General features: G+C 39.9%; 1 long non-coding RNA gene across 2 annotated transcripts; it reads left to right on the top strand.

Moving 5' to 3' along the window:
* The first annotated feature begins 403 nt into the window (after positions 1–403).
* On the top strand, positions 404–8,687 carry LOC140718584 (uncharacterized). Of its 2 annotated transcripts, none has more exons than XR_012096742.1 (3): positions 404–465; positions 1,943–2,033; positions 8,582–8,687. It is a non-coding gene; the product is annotated as an uncharacterized lncRNA (long non-coding RNA). The 2 variants fall into 2 exon arrangements; XR_012096743.1 differs by lacking the exon at positions 8,582–8,687 and adding an exon at positions 7,910–8,510.
* Positions 8,688–16,720: the final 8,033 nt, after the last annotated feature.

The raw sequence follows: 16,720 nt of genomic DNA, 5'->3' as shown, positions 1-16,720 counted from the left end.
GCTAGATAGGTATCTTATGGATAGGGGAATCAAGGGATATGGGGACAAGGCAGGAACCGGGTATTGATAGTAGTTGATCAGCCATGATCTCAAAATGGTGGTGCAGGCTCGAAGGGCTGAATGGTCTACTTCTGCACCTATTGTCTATTGTTTATCACAATATTAACATGATCAGAATGTAGCTGTCCATTTTAAAATGGTTCCATCGGACGGCGGTGGAATCTTTCATCAAACATTACCGTTGTGATGGGAACACTCCAGTTTCAGACTGGTGATGTCACTTTGGAAAAACAATCTCAAACACACCATTCTTGTAGATTGATGCGAGAATGTAATTTGCTACTTAAACTCCATTAATTACATATGGTAGAGCAAAATAGAAATATGGTAAATTAATTTCACAGTACTTTTTGTGGAAACCTCTTTGTGTTTTTGATAGGTAACCGGAACATTCCAGACACCAGGGTAAGTACATAATATCTCTCCAATATTTAAATGGCACGCGCAATAAATTGTAATTCCTGCAGAAATAATATTGACAACAGAATGCAAACAGACTGCAATTTAATTCAAATAATGTCATGTTATGTTTTCCCTGCACATTATTTTTATCTTGAAACGATGCATAATTTCACCAGTTACAAACTATGTTGGAGGGTAATATCAGCTGATTGTATCTGAAGTGTTAAGTACCAAGGTTACTAATAAGGCCACAAGACATGGGGCTGAATTAGGCCATTCAGCTCATTGAGTCTGCTTCACCATTCACCATTGTTGACTTATTTTCCATCTCATTGGCAGATTCTGAACAGTTTTGGTCCCCAGATCTCAGAAAACATCCAGGAATGAAAGGATTAATATGTGAGGCGAGTTTGATGGCTCTGGACTGTGCCCTCTGGCGTTTAGAAGAATGAGGGGAGATCTCATTGAAACCTACTGAATATTGAAAGGCCTAGACAGAGTGGATGTGGAGAGAATGTTACTTGTTACGGGGGAGTCTAGGACCAGCGGGCAAAGCCTGAGATTAGTTGGACGTCCCTTCAACAGAGATGAGGAGAAATTTCTTTAGCCAGTGGGTAATTAATCTGTAGAGGCAAATCATTGGGGATATTTAAAAAGGTTAATAGGTTCTTGATTAGTAAGGGTGTCAAATGTTATAGAGAGAAGGCAGGAGAATGGGGCTGAGAAGGAAAATAAACCAGCCATGATCAAAGGCTTGATGGACATAGGAAATTCTGTTTCTGTGTCTTATGGTCTTATAGAAACTAGTTGAGATGATGTGATGTGTCTGTTGTGGAGGGGAGGAGTAATAACGTGGTGTAATGTTGGGGAGTCAGTTCTGCACAGTATGATTGGCAGAACCAGGGCTGATGAGGAAGAGTAGGGATGATAAGACAGGTGCTTTCAGGTAAGATGTCATTGGTGATACTGATTGATAGATATTTCTGTTTTGGGCTGGTGAACTCCCAGATAAACATGATGAGAATGTGGAATGTGGGACAACATTGGGAGTCTAATGTGAAGATGGAGAGTGACATGGAAGGTGGTTTGAGAAGATCATGGACATTGTTTCAACTGTCAGTTGCTTCAGGAGGGTTTACTAATGGAGCAATAAATATTACTGTAATTGAAGCTGATTTAACAATGATATCCATGAAGGAACATTTTTCATAGTTCAGCTGACAGAGGAAGGCAGAGATGGTACCAGCCAATGGGCCTGTAGTTAACTGAAGGTGAAATAATGAGAGTTCTACCCACGCTGGGAACCACAGAGTCCTTGTGCCATTTATGATAATGACGAGTCAGTGTAGGACATCATAAAGGAACTATCATGTTATATTCATTCTCATAGACAAAGTGACAAAACAGTGACAAATCAAATGACACTTACAAAATGTGATTTTCTAAACTGGTGATTACAATAATTTGTTTACCTCTGCAGAATCACAATGGAGATGGGAAGGTGATGCAGCCTCTCACAGATGAGGGAAAGACTCTCAGAGATGAGGAAAGGGCAGAGTAAAGTGGGGGAAGTAAGTACATTCAAGTGACCTCTCATATTTTTCACACAGCTAATTTGGTATCTTTTGCAGTTTTATATTGTATCTGGCTCATGTCAGCTTGCAGTGGCTGCAGTAAGACTGTATCTTGACTGAAATGTTCACATGCAAGCAGGTAATTTTTTTGACCAACTGGTCTACTGGAAAAGGAAATGCTAAGAACATTACTCAGCTCAAACGTTTCCTTCATGACAGGTTCTCTCCTTGTTGAAAGCTGAATACTTCATCCTAATAGCAATGCGGTTTTGAGAGGACTAGAATGCAAGAGCAAGGAAGTGATGCAGAGAATTTATAAGGCATTGGTTAGACTGCACTCTCTCTCAATCTTAAAAATACCCAAGAACTCCACCTCCATAGAGTTCCATAGATCAGTGGTCCCCAACCACCAGGCCGCAAAACGTGCTACTGGGCCGCAAGGAAACGATATGATTTGGCGATATGAAATGATATGAGTCAGCTGCACCTTCCCTCATTCCCTGTCACGCCCACTGTTGAATGCACACGAGGTCATCAGTCACCTAAATGCAGTGATACCCTAGCACCAGGGATCAGTGGTTGGGCTCGGGTTACCGGCCGCCTCACGCGGCTGGCGAGAAGTGCCGTTGCTACTGGCCTGGAGCGTGGACAGATGGGCGCCGCCTCTAAACCTGTTTAGCACACTGAATGTTCGTGGGGAACTTACTGCTAAAATATTCGCAGACGACCTAATTCGGGCTCAGGGTTTCATAAGTAGCAGAGCAGCTACCTCACTGCGATCTACTGAAAGTCATCCCTCGAGCCAAACGGCCCAGGCACGGGGACCCCCAACCCTTACCTTGTCCTCTCACCCCACCCATGACCAGCCGCACCTGGCCAAGGCGTCTGACGGCGGGCGGGCGGGAAGCTGGAGTTCGGGCCCGGAGGCTGTCTAATGAGGCAATGAAGCCCTCAAAACTGCTTCGATACCTTGAGTCCAAGCATCCTGCACTTAAAGCAAACCCGATGAGTTTTTTCAGCGGAAAAAATGTGAGTAAGTGGGACAGAAGCAAGTGCTGAGACCCACAAAAACTAAATTGCAGAATAGACTGGACATAAGGAATCCCCTTCAAGTATCGCTGTCTCCCATCACCCCTCGATGTGACCGTCTTGTTGCAGGGAAACAAGCCCAGGGCTCCCACTGATTCAGCGATACAGTATTGGTGTGTTGCAATGATTTGATATGTTCAAACGAGGAAAATATGCGCTGTGTGTTTAATATCCAAATGTTACCTAAAATGTTATGAACCCTTTTGCCCTGCAACTTACCTCCCGTATGTTTTTAATTCTTTGCATATTTGGCTACTGTACGTTCACAAATTTTTCTCCAACTCCCTAATATGTATTGTGAGCATTTGTGGTTCCATCTCTAACCCTTTTGGGACTCCTAAGGTCACAGGACTTATGACCAAACCATAACACCTTGTGAAATGCCTCCTGCAAATTCCAACTACAACTCATCTTCTGACTTTGCTCCACCCGTCTCTGGTTGAGAAATTTTTCAAATTCCTAGATGAATTCTTATGTCAGTGGTGGACACTCTTTTGGAGAGGGTTCTTGGGGACAGGATTTAAGGGTATTTGGAAACAAATAGACTTATTAGGGATTGTCAGCGTGGCTTTCTGAGGGCCAGCTCATGCCACACAAGCCTGATTGAGATTTTGAGGAAGTGACAAAACAAATTGATGAAGGTAGAGCACTGTTGTGGACTTTTAGTAATGCTTTAGACAAGATTCTCCATGTTAGGCTCATCCAGATGGCCATGAGACATGGGATTCATGGAAACTTGGCTGCATGGATTCAGAATTGGCATGTCCACAGAAGGCAGAGAGTTGTAGTAGATGGAATGTATTCTGCCCAGTGGTTGGTGACTAGCATTGTTGTGCAGAGATTCCCTACAATTTGTGTTTTTATAAATGACTTGGTTAAGAAAGAGGAGAAGTAATTAGTAAGCTTGCAGATGACATGAAGGCTGGAGGTGTTCTGGATAGTGTCAAAGGTTGATGTAGGTTATAAAGGGATGTGAAGTTGGGTGGAGAAGTGCCGGATGAAGTTCAATCAAGGGAAGTATGAAATGATACATTTTGGAAGATTGAACTTGAAGGCATTCCTTCTTCTTCTTATTGGGCCGTTAGTTCCCAGTAGAGCATAGACCGTGAAAACCCTCCCTTGGAATTCATCAATGTTTCTGTAATCTATTGTATTCACTGTATAGGGGATTGGCCTATACAGCTTCACCCTGTTGGTCAGCCTTACCCATTTCCAACTCTCACAATAGGTTGGACTTTCAGAGGCTACTTGAAGACACAGTACAAGGTTATTGACAGGGTTCTTAGCAGTGTGGAGGAACAGAAGGATCTTGGGGTCCAGATCCATAGATCCCTCAAAGTTGTAGCTCAAGTTGATAGGTTGATTAAGAAGTCCTGTGGTATGCTGGCTTTCTGTGGTGGGGAGATTGAGTTCAAGAGCCACAAGATAATGTTGCAGCTCTCTAAAACTGGTTCAAACACACTTGAAGTATTGTGCTCAGTTCTGATTGTCTCATTATAGGGAAGGTGTGGAAGCTTTAGAGAGGGTGCCAAGGAGGTTGACACTATTTCCCTTCAGGGAGCCTTGCTGAATTTGCTTGTTTAAATTATGATGTTTCTACTGTGCTGCTATTTCATCCTTAATTAAGTAATTTTGACCATTATTTGCAAAACCAGTTTGTCTCCCTTTCTGTTGACAGTCCTTTGGTTCTTCTTCAGAACTTAAGGATTTGTGGAAGATCTATAAACAGCGCATCCACTATACAATGGCCACAACTTTTCGGACCGAGGATACAGGCCATCAGGGTCTTGTCTGTGTGCTCAATAGTTTCATCATGTAAAATCTGTTTAATTCCTTTGCTGTTTCTTCACTGCCCATCATTGTTTTTTTGGGTCTCATTTTCTAACTACTGTCTGTTCACTTGAACCAGTCGTTTTTTTTGTATACCTTTGCGGTATACCATTGAGGAATATGAAATATATTTCATATATATTTATATATATATATATATGAAATATATTCCTCAATAATTTGCACTCAGTTTATTTTTTATTGCCAATGTCATCATTCAGATTCAGTTTATTGTCATTTAGAAACCACAAATGCAATGCAGTTAAAAAATGAGACAACGTTTCTCCAGAATGATATCACAAAAACATATGACAAAACAGACTACACCAGAAAATCCACATAAAGATTGGCAATCCCCAGTCCAGAGTCCAGAGAGACTGCTGCGTATTAATATCGCACTACCGTTTTTGTTTGGATATATCTTCCTATTGTGATCGATGTAACAATGGAGAAGCTTCACCAATTCATATGTTTTGGACATGCCCAGGTGTTGAAAAATACTGGAAGTATTCCAAACTTTCTCTGTACTTTTCAAAGTAAATTTTAAGCCTAACCCTTCGACTGCCGTATTCGGTATTGTTGGAGGAAAGGACTTTATTTTGGAGACATCTGATGTGCACATTTTGGCTTTTATTTCTCTTATAGCTAGGAGGGCGCTCTTGCTTAAATGGAACGATGTCGTTCCGCTTACTGACACTCAATGGTTACGTGATCTTATGTCATGCTTAAATTTAGAGAAGATCCATTGTTCAATTTCTGAATCTAGTCAAGACTTTCAAACATTGTGGGGACCATTTTTGAACTATTTTCAAAACCTTTGATTTGCTCTTAAGGTACAGATGTTGGCTAATAACATATTGCACCATATGATGAGGATTTTTTTTCTTTTTTTCTTTCTTTATCAAACAGCTTCGATCTTGGTAGTGGGCTTAGATTCTTTTTTGTATAATAAAATTATCACATTTCAATATTACGATTTAATTTAATTGACATGAATATAGGGTAATGAGATTGCAAGTGTGATTCAAATATAATGTATTTGGTATTATTTTATCCTTTTTTGACTTGTAATATATATCTTGTACTCTGTATTCTTCTATGTAGAAATTAATAAAAATATTGAAAGAGAAAGTGCGGTTGAGTGAGGACAGATCTTATTTCTTTAGCATGATCGTTCACTTCACAAGAGTGAAAGGTGTGAAATGGAAAGACAAGGATGGAGATATCTGTGCACTACCGTGCCAGTGGGTGAGAGGCAAATGGAGGAAACTCTAGTCAGTGCAGCAGGAGAGAATGAAAGTGAAATGGCTGATGCTTTAGGTGGAGGGGGAAGTTGAGCTGAGGGCCCATAAGACATAGAAGTAGAGTTAGGTTATTCTACCTTAACCTCATAGTCTTTGACTCCCTTGCTAATCAGGAGCTCTGCCTTAAATATACCCAGTGACTGGGCCTCCACGGCCGTCTGTGGTAATGAATTCCACACATTCACCAGCCTCTGGCTGAAGAAGTTCCTCCTCATCTCAGTTCTAAGAGGAGATTTTTCTATTCTGATGCTGTACCTTCTGCTCCTAGACTCCCTCACTATAGAAAACATCCTCTCCACATCCACTCTATCTAGGCCATTCAATATTCAATAGGCTTCAATAAGATTCCAACCTCCCCCCGTTCTGAACTCCAAATGCTCCACATCATTAACGTTTCAATCCCCAGATCAATTTCATGAACCTCCTCCGGATTCTCTCCAATGTCAACAAATCATTTCTTAGATATGGGGGCCGATCACCACAATAGGTCAATGGCAGACGCAATCTCAATGGTTCTCCACAGGGCTTTAGACCACCTGGACAACACAAACACCTAATTCAGGATGCTGTTCATCAACTAAAGCTCAGCATTTAATACCATCATTCCCACAATCCTGATTGAGAAGTTGCAGAACCTGGGCCTCTACCTCCCTCTGCAATTGGATCCTCGACTTCCTAAATGGAAGACCACAATCTGTGTGGATTGGTGATAACATATCCTCCTTGCTGATGATCAACACTGGCACACCTGAGGGGTTTGTGCTTAGCCACTGCTCTTCTCACTGTATGCACATGACTATGTGGCTAGGCATAGCTCAAATACCATCTATAAATTTACTGACAGTACAACCATTGCTGGTAGAATCTCAGGTGGTGATGAAGGGCGTACAGGAGTGAGATGTGCCAACTAGTGAAATGGTGCCACAACAACAACCTGGCACTCAACGTCAGTAAGACGAAAGAGCTGATTGTGGACTTCAGCAAGGATAAGACGAAGGAACACATACCAATCCTCATAGAGGACTCAGAAATGGAGAGAGTGAGCAGCTTCAGGTTCCTGGGTGTCAAGATCTCTGAGGATCTAACCTGGTCCCGACATATTGATGCAGCTATAAAGAAGGCAAGACAGCGGCTATACGTCATTAGGAGTTTGAAGAGATTTGGCATGCCAACAAAGACACTCAAAAACCTCTGTAGTTGTACCATGGAGAGCATTCTGACAGGCTGCATCACCGTCTGGTATGGAGAGGCTACTGCACAGGACTGAAAGAACCTGCAGAAGGTTCTAAATCTAGTAGGCTCCATCTTGGGTACTAGCCTACAAAGTATTCAGGACATCTTTAGGGAGTGGTGTCTCAGAAAGGCAGCGTCCATTATCAAGGACCTTCAGCACCCAGGGCATGCCCTTTTCTCACTGTTACCATCGGGAAGGAGGTACAGAAGTCTGAAGGCATACACTCAGCGATTCAGGAACAGCTTCTTCCCCTCTGTCATCCGATTCCTAAATGGACATTGAATCTTTGGACATGACCTCACTTTTCTTTTAATATACAGTATTTCTGTTTCTGCATGTTTTTAAAAAATCTAATCAACATTCATAATTGATTTACTTGTTTATTTATTTTTTGTTATTTGTTTTTTCCCTCTTAGATTATGTATTGCAATGAACTGCCGCTGCTAAATTAACAAATTTCACGTCACATGCCAGTTTCGATCGGCTCACTATACTCCAAGTGTAGTCTGACCAACGTCTCATAAAGCTTCAGTGTGATGTTCTTTTATATTCGAGTCCTCTCAAAATGAATGATTTCATTGCATTTGCCTTCCTCACCACCATCTCAACTTGCATGTTAACCTTTAGAGAATCCTACATGGGAACTCATGTAGTAGGTGTACAGTCAGTGCCTAATGCAATGTCCCATTTTTCACCTGCGTGTCTAGTGATTTTGATCAACAGGTCTAATGGGGACATATACATACTTTGATAATAAATTTACTTTGAACTTTGAAGTGTAGAGGTACTTCGCATTTCTCTTGTTTTCTTCTGCCTTTGGGCATTGACCTATAAAAGTTACTTCTAAGTATCAAGGACCGCTGAGTGTTGAAAGTTGACAGTCATACGACCAATAATGTAATCAACTTAACAGAACTTTCCATTGCTTCTGACTAATTACTAAATGTAAATTGGTTGAGGTTTGCTATTGAAGTTTACCACTTGTTATTTTGGGGATGTGGTTTTTTAGTTTCATATTCTGTGTTATCATTTCATTAAAATAATTAACTTCTGTATTGTATCATTTCTTTATTTTCCTTCTGATTCAGGAAAAGGGGGACAACACTGAGAAATCAATTCAGCTCATGCAAAGTTTAAATAATCAACTGGAATAGATGACCACTTTGGATTCTGTTTTGAAAAAGGGCACAAGAGGTAGGATCTTTCTCTGTGGGTATACAGACACTCAAGTCAAGTCAAGTCACTTTTATTGTCATTTCGACCATAACTGCTGGTATAGTACACAGTAAAAATGAGACAGTGTTTTTCAGGACCATCGTGTTACATGACAGATTACAAAAAACTAGACTGAACTACGTAATAAGGTGTCAGTCTAGGCTCTGGGTATTGAGGAGTCTGATAGCTTGGGGGAAGAAACTGTTACATAGTCTGGTCGAGAGAGCCCGAATGCTTCGGAACCTTTTCCCAGACGGCAGGAGGGAGAAGAGGTTGTATGAGGGGTGCATGGGGTCCTTCATAATGCTGTTTGTTACGTATTCAGGCAACAATAAATATATATGAGTTAGGCAAGGGTTTTTACAAACAAATAACACCTTTATTAAACACTGAAAAACAAACCCCCCCAAAAGTAAACAAACACTAGCGTAACCGGAAATCAGCTGCTGTGCGGCAGATTCACAGTTCTTAATAGCGTTGCAGTTCAAACAGTTCTTAAAGTGGTATTGAAAAAAAAACAGTTCTTTAAAGTGGTATGCCGAAAGTTCAAAAGCTCACAGTCCATTTAAAAGGAGAGACTTTTTAAGGCGATTTAAATTCTCTTCCACGTCGTTGTACTTCGATCCCCGGCGTCGAACTCTTCCCACATCGAATTTTTTATGAAACGTAATGGTTTAATGGCACTAACCTCTTCTTCCACATTCTGTCCTCAATCTCCCGCTATCCCAGCAGAGATTAACATGAGAACAGTCGACAAAATCCTTCCGAATGAGGATCAAATAAGGTCGAAACCAATCCACCGTCGAAAATCGATTCTCCTCTATCTTTATCTTCCAAGTTCTTATCTTCACTCTCCACCAGCAAAGAAACTGCTGGCAATGACCTTTCAAACTTTAGGCATTATATAAAACTTCATTTTTCAACTAAACTGCGTCATCACATTAAATCACGCAGTGGCAATGAAGTCAGCTTGGCAAATCCAGCCACGAACTGCCCCTCCCCACAGGGTGGGTCTTCCTTTTACAACCTGTAAAAAAAAACCTGTCACATGACCTCTACTGGCGGGAAAATGACATCACTCCACCATCACAAGACCTTTACCTCAAGTCCAGTATAACTTCAACCCCAGTCACGTGTCACGGGTATGTAACACCTCCCTCCAAAAAAAAAATATTTTTGGTCTGACAAGAACAAAAATTTCAAAAATTTTTACAAGAAAAACAAATGTATAAATTATATAACATACACAATATACAATACCATCATATAACATCTTACAACTCACAATACAGCAGGAGTGTTACAATCAGAAAAAAAACCACTCCATAAAAAAAAATGACATTGTACATTCAACATCGAGATAGACAATCAGCAACCACATTATCTTTACCTTTAATATGTTATCACAATATTGTACTCTTGTAACATCAAACTCCAATTTAATAATCTTCTGTTTTTGTTTTTCATCTTACTCAGAAAAACTAACGGATTATGATCAGTGTAAACAATAAGTGGTTTTTGAGTTGTACCAACATATACCTCAAAATATTCTAAAGCTAAAACAAGAGATAACAATTCTTTCTCTATTGTCGAATAGTTTCTTTGATGCTTATTAAATTTCTTAGAAAAGTAAGCTACTGGATGATCAACCTCATCACTCTCATTCCTTTGCATCAATACTGCTCCCGCAGCCTCATCACTAGCATCTACAGCTAATGAAAAAGTTTTTCCAAAGTCAGGTGCCTTAAGCACAGGTTGTTGACATATCATTGTTTTCAATTTTTCAAATGCTTCTTGACAAGGCACTGTCCACATAAACTTCACATTCTTCTGCAAAAGGTTAGTTAATGGAAGGGCAACATTAGCAAAATTCTTACAAAATTTCCGATAATATCCTACCATTCCCAAGAATCTTCTAAGAGTTTTTTTTCCCGTTGGAGTGGGAATCTCTAAAATTGCCTGAACTTTTGCCTGAACAGGAACTACCTTACCTTGACCTACAACATAACCAAGGTAAGTCACAGTGGCATGTCCAAATTCACTCTTAGCTAAATTAATAGTTAAGTTAGCTTTTGAAAGCCTATCAAACAATTTCTCCACCGCAATAATGTGTGCTTCCCAAGTATCATTTCCTGTCACTAAATCATCAATATAAGCATCAGTATCTTTCAATCCCTGAATCACAGAGTTAATCATCCTCTGGAAAGTATCTGGGGCATTCTTCATCCCAAACGGAAGAACATTATACTCATATAACCCAGATGGAGTTACAAATGCAGAAATCTCTCTACCTCTGTCCGTTAATGGAACACACCAATACCCTTTCAATAAGTCAATCTTTGTAAGGAACTTTGCTTTCCCAACCTTATCTACACAATCATCTACTCTAGGAATTGGATATGCATCTGTTTTCGTTACAGCATTCACCTTCCTATAGTCCGTACAAAACCTAATACTACCATCAGGTTTTGGCACCATAACACATGGTGAACTCCAATTCGAGTTAGAATGCCTAATAATATCATTCTCTAACATGTATTCAATTTCTTTCTCAGCAAGTTCACATTTTTCCATGTTCATCCTATATGGATGTTGTTTAATAGGTTTGGCATCTCCAACATCTACATCATGTGAAGCTATAGTAGTCCTTCTCGGAACATCTGGAAACAAATCCTTATATTTAAAAATTAATTCCTTCATCTGTTGTTTCTGCTCTAGCTGTAAATGTGCTAATTTCTCATCCATATTTTCCAGAATGGTTGAATTAGGTAACCTAACAGAAACAATGTTGGATTTAGAATGAAAGTCAGATGAATCATCTATCATGTTCCTAGTTAAATCAAACTCATTCTCACTAACCACAACAGTCACAGTATCAGATTGTTTCCCAAAATATGGTTTAATCATATATGGCAAAGTTGTGTTGACCTTCTACGATCTGGAGTTTTTATTACGTAATCCACATCATTGATTCTAGACACAATTTCATAAGGACCATGAAATCTAGCTTGTAAAGGATTTGTCTGCACAGGGAAAAGAACCAACACCTTATCTCCAGGCTTAAACATCCTCAACCTAGCTTCCTTATCATACCAAGTTTTCATTTTCTCCTGAGCCAACTTTAAATTTTCCTTGGCTAAGCTACAAGCTTTATGTAACCTATCCTTAAATTTCAAAACATAGTCCAACAAATTAGTGTGTACTTCCTTACTAATCCACTGTTCTTTCAATAAAGCTAAAGGTCCTCTAACTCTATGCCCAAACACAAGTTCAAATGGACTAAAACCTAAAGATTCCTGTACCGATTCCCTTACTGCAAATAAAAGTAAGTTTATACTCTCATACCAGTCACTTTCATTTTCCACACAATATGTCCTAATCATATTCTTGAGGGTAGAATGAAACCTCTCCAAGGCACCTTGCGATTCTGGATGGTATGCAGACGAAGTGATTTGCTTAGCTCCCAATTTATAAACTATCTGTTGAAACAATCCAGACATAAAATTACTGCCTTGATCAGTTTGTATTTCCTTAGGTAATCCGAAATAAGTAAAGAATTTTATAAGAGCCTTTGTCACAGTTTTAGCTTTTATATTCCTAAGTGGTACTGCCTCTGGAAACCTAGACGAAGTACACATGATAGTCAACAAATACTGATAACCAGTTTTTGTCTTTGGTAATGGACCAACACAATCTACAATAACTTTAGAAAACGGTTCACCAAATGCTGGAATAGGTTGTAATGGAGCTACTGGTGTAACCTGATTTGGTTTACCCACAATTTGACAAGTATGGCACATTTTACAAAACATCGCCACATCTTTTCTTAGACCAGGCCAGTAAAAATGTTTTAAAATTTTGTCCACAGTTTTCCTTACCCCTTGATGTCCACCTAAAGGCACACTATGAGCTAAAGTCAAAATCTCATTTCGATAAACTTTAGGAACAACTACCTGATAAACAACATTCCATTCCTCACTTGCAGGAATTGTAGGCGACCTCCACTTCCTCATCAACACTCCTTTTCCCAAGTAATATCCTACTGACACCTTCTCAATTTCACTACCTAGTAAAGCTTGCTCTCTCAACTTTATAATCTCAGGATCTCTATTCTGCTCTGCTATCATCTCCTTCCGAGACAGAGATAAATCTTCATAGTCAGACATACTCCCAGAATCTTGTTCAAACAACAAAGGTAAGAAAGTCTCTGACACATCCTCAAAACTCGAATCCTGAGTTGAAAAGTCATGAGTAACAACCTCATTCTGCACAACAATCTTTTTAGCCATAGCTCTAGTCACAACACAGGAAGAATCTGTGTTAGAATTCATCTCTGGTTCCTCTGACTCCATTGTCAAATGCACTTCAGGAAAAACTTGTCCACCTGCCAAGTCATTACCTAACAATAAAGAAATACCCTTCACAGGTAAGCTATGCTGTAATCCTACTTTAACAAATCCTGTAACTAACCCTGATTTTAAATTTACTTTATGTAAATGTACAGGCATAAAATCACTTCCAACACCTCTTATGTAATTTACCTCACCAGTATCACTCTCTTCATTAAACTTCAACACGCTGTCCAACATCAGTGATTGAGAAGCTCCAGTATCCCTAAGGATTTTTATTGGCACTAGAGTAGATCCTTCTTTCAAGGATACAAACCCTTCAGTTATAAAATGATCATATCCCTTTCTAACTTGGTCAGACTCTAACAAATGAGGCTTTGTGTTTACCAAACCCTGTAACTTTACAGGTGCTTCAGTATGTTGCACACAAGCATCTGGAACTGCTTCCTTCTCTTTCTTTTTCAGTTTGAAACAGTTAGCTATTACATGGCCAGGCTTCTTACAATAGTTACAAATAAGACCAAACTGTCTTTCCTTCACAGGTTTTCCTTCCTCCTTACCTTTCTCATTAACCTCTGATTTAATTTCTGATTTACCTTGAGTCTCCATGTTATTTTTCCTCTTAAAAATTCTACCCTGAGGAAATTTATTCTTATGGATTAAAACAAACTCATCAGCTAATCTAGCACAGTCCTGCAATTTATCAGTATCCCTCACATTTAAGTAGGTCCTTACTTCAACAGGAATGCTTCTTTTAAATTCCTCCATCAAAATCAGCTCTTTCAATGTATCATAGTCCTCATTTACATTTTTAGAAGAAACCCATCTCTCAAAACACATAGCTTTATCATAGGCAAATTCCACATAAGTCTTTTCCACAGACTTTTTCAAACTCCTGAATCTTTCTCTATATGCTTCTGGGACTAATCCATATGCTTTGAGAATATGCATTTTCACAATATCATAATCTAATGCTTGCGCAGCAGTTAAAGCTGTGTAAATTTGCTGTGCTTTGCCTTTAATTACACTCTGTAACAACACTGACCATTTATCTTTCGGCCACTCTGACATCCCAGCAATAGTTTCAAAATGTTGAAAATATCTTTCCACTTCTGTTTCACTAAATGGAGGGACCAATTTAATTTCTTGGCTAGCAATAAATGGTTTTTTAGAATCAGAAGACTGATTCCCAGACCTCAATTTTTGCCATTGCATATTCAAAATCTCTCTGCTTCTGTTCAGCTTCTAATTTACACCTCTCTAACATCATTTGTTCGATTTGCAACTGCATCTCCAAATTACATATTGGAAACGATTCTAAAATCGATTCATCAAAATCACCCGAATCCACAAAATGTGATGCGATTTTTCTCTGTATTACAGCTTTTGATGTAGTCTTCAAAATACCTTTAAGTTGCACCCTACGAGCTATCTCAGATACCTCAGTTTTTTTCGCCTTTGCTAACAAGTCCGCGTCTGGCGAATCCAGAAACTCATCAATATTCATCGTTGCCGAATACCACTCACAAGCCAATCAAACAAAAGAATCGAGTATTCCCCGTTACCAAAACACCGACTTAAAAGTTAACAAGCATTTAAACTCAAACGATCCAATCCCGGACGAGCTCCCATATTTATGTTACGTATTCAGGCAACAATAAATATATATGAGTTAGGCAAGGGTTTTTATAAACAAATAACACGTTTATTAAACACTGAAAAACAAACCCCCCAAAAGTAAACAAACACTAGCGTAACCGGAAATCAGCTGCTGTGCGGCAGATTCACAGTTCTTAATAGCGTTGCAGTTCAAACAGTTCTTAAAGCGGTATTGAAAAAAAAACAGTTCTTTAAAGTGGTATGCCGAAAGTTCAAAAGCTCACAGTCCATTTAAAAGGAGAGACTTTTTAAGGCGATTTAAATTCTCTTCCACGTCGTTGTCCTTCGATCCCCGGCGTCGAACTCTTCCCACATCGAATTTTTTATGAAACGTAATGGTTTAATGGCACTAACCTCTTCTTCCACACTCTGTCCTCAATCTCCCGCTATCCCAGCGGAGATTAACACGAGAACAGTCAACGAAATCCTTCCGAATGAGGATCAAATAAGGTCGAAACCAATCCACCGTCGAAAATCGATTCTCCTCGATCTTTATCTTCCAAGTTCTTATCTTCACTCTCCACCAGCAAAGAAACTGCTGGCAATGACCTTTCAAACTTTAGGCATTATATAAAACTTCATTTTTCAACTAAACTGCGTCATCACATTAAATCACGCAGTGGCAATGAAGTCAGCTTGGCAAATCCAGCCACGAACTGCCCCTCCCCACAGGGTGGGTCTTCCTTTTACAACCTGTAAAAAAAACCTGTCACATGACCTCTACTGGCAGGAAAATGATGTCACTCCACTGTTACGTACCCGTGACACGTGACAGTGGTACCCTTGTCACGTGACTGGGGTTGAAGTTATACTGGACTTGAGGTAATGGTCTTGTGATGATGGAGTGATGTCATTTTCCCACCAGTAGAGGTCATGTGACAGGTTTTTTTTTACAGGGTATAAAAGGAAGACCCACCCTGTCAGGTGGGGCAGTTCGTGGCTAGATTTGCCAAGATGACTTCATGTCACTGCGTGATTTAATGTGATGACGCAGTTTAGTTGGAAAATGAAGTTTTATATAATGCCTAAAGTTTAAAAGGTCATAGCCAGCGGTTTCTTTGCTGGTGGAGAGTGAAGAAAAGTTTGGAAGATAAAAATCGAGGAGAATCGATTTTCGACGGTGGATTGGTCTCGACCTTATTTGATCCTCATTCGGAAGGATTTCATTGACTATTCTCGTGTTAGTCTCTGCTGGGAATAGCGGGAGATTGAGAATAGTGCGGAAGGAAGGTCAGTACCTTTAAGCCGTTATATTTAATAAAATTCGACGTGGGAAAGTTCGATGCCGGGGAATCGAAGGACATCGACGTGGAAGAGAATTTACATCGCTTTAAAAATTCTCTCCTTTTAAAAGTACTGTGAGCTTTTGAACTTCCGGCATATCGCTCTAAAGAACTGTTTTCTTTCGGTATACCGCTTTAAAGAACTGTTTTTTTTTCAATACCGCTTTAAAGACTGTTTGGGACTGCAAAGCTATTAAGAACTGTTTGAGCAGCTGCCCAGCAGCTGAGTTCCGGTCATGTTTGAGTTTGTTTACTTTTGAGCAGGTTTGTTTTCAGTGTTTAATAAACGTGTTATTTGTTATAAAAACCCTTGCCTAACTCATATATATTTATTGTTGCCTGAATACGTAACACCACCATCACAAGACCATTACCTCAAGTCCAGTATAACTTCAACCCCAGTCATGTGACACGGGTACGTAACATGTTTCCTTTGCGGATGCAGCGTGTAGTGTAAATGTCCGTAATGGGGGGGAAGAGAGACCCCGATGATCTTCTCAGCTGACCGCACTATCCCCTGCAGGGTCTTGCGATCCAAGATGGTGCAATTTCTGAACCAGGCAGTGATGCAGCTGCTCAGGACGCTCTCAATACAACCCCTGTAGAATGTGATGAGGATGGGGAGGTGGGAGATGGACTTTCCGCAGCTTTCACAAAAAGTAGAGACACTGCTGGGCTTTCTTTGCTACGGAGCTGGTGTTGAGGGACCAGGTGAGATTCT

The sequence above is a fragment of the Hemitrygon akajei genome, chromosome 29 (genome assembly GCF_048418815.1).
Source record: "Hemitrygon akajei chromosome 29, sHemAka1.3, whole genome shotgun sequence".
NCBI classification, from domain to species: Eukaryota; Metazoa; Chordata; class Chondrichthyes; order Myliobatiformes; family Dasyatidae; genus Hemitrygon; species Hemitrygon akajei.
This window is presented reverse-complemented; position numbering and strand designations above follow the sequence as displayed.